We start from the raw sequence: 786 nt of genomic DNA, 5'->3' as shown, positions 1-786 counted from the left end.
TATTATGCAGTTGTAAGCTTTAAAAATAAGAAATAAACGTGTATATGAGCCCAGCTGGTGTGGCCCAGTGGTTGAGCATCAACCTATGAACTAGGAGGTCACGGTTCAATTCCCAGTCAGGACACATGCCCAGGTTGCAGGTTTGATCCCCAATGTGGGGTGTGCAGGAGGCAGCAGATCAATGATTCTCTCTCATCATTAATGCTTCTCTCTCTCTTTTGCTCTACCTTCCTCTCTGAAACAATAAAATATTTTTTAAAAAAGTTATAGATTTGGATGGTGCTGATGGTTGCACAACAATTTGTACTTAATGCCACTAAACTGTAGACCTGAAATGGTTAAAATGGTAAATCCTATGAACACACACACACACACACACACACACACACACACACATATCCACAATTTTAAAAAAACAGTGCTCAATTCAATAGTACATTTACTAAAGTTGGAACAATACATAGAATTTTAGCATGGCCCCTACACAAGGACAACGTGTAAATTTGTGAAGCATTTCATGAAAAGGAAAAAAAAGAACAACAGCAACAACAAAAATCCCTTTCTTCCCCAAAGTCACTACTATCCTCAGGGTTTTTTTTGTTTGTTTTGTTTTAGTATGTGTTTTTAAAAATCCTCACCCGAGAATATTTTTCCATTTATCTTTAGAGAGAGTGGAAGAGAGAGGGAAAGACAGAAATATCAATGTGAGAGAAACACATTTATAGGTTGCCTCCTGCACGAGCCCTGACCAGGGCTCGGGTGGGAGAGGAACCTGCAACCCAGGTA

At 39.3% G+C, this 786-nt stretch overlaps 1 non-coding gene across 1 annotated transcript; it reads left to right on the top strand.

Annotated features, from left to right (window-relative positions):
- The first annotated feature begins 418 nt into the window (after positions 1-418).
- LOC132222330 (U6 spliceosomal RNA) lies at positions 419-525 on the top strand. The gene has a single exon (XR_009450196.1). It is a non-coding gene; the product is annotated as a U6 spliceosomal RNA (small nuclear RNA).
- The last annotated feature ends 261 nt before the right edge of the window (positions 526-786 follow it).

This window comes from Myotis daubentonii, chromosome 19, assembly GCF_963259705.1.
Source record: "Myotis daubentonii chromosome 19, mMyoDau2.1, whole genome shotgun sequence".
Lineage (NCBI taxonomy): Eukaryota > Metazoa > Chordata > Mammalia > Chiroptera > Vespertilionidae > Myotis > Myotis daubentonii.
This window is presented reverse-complemented; position numbering and strand designations above follow the sequence as displayed.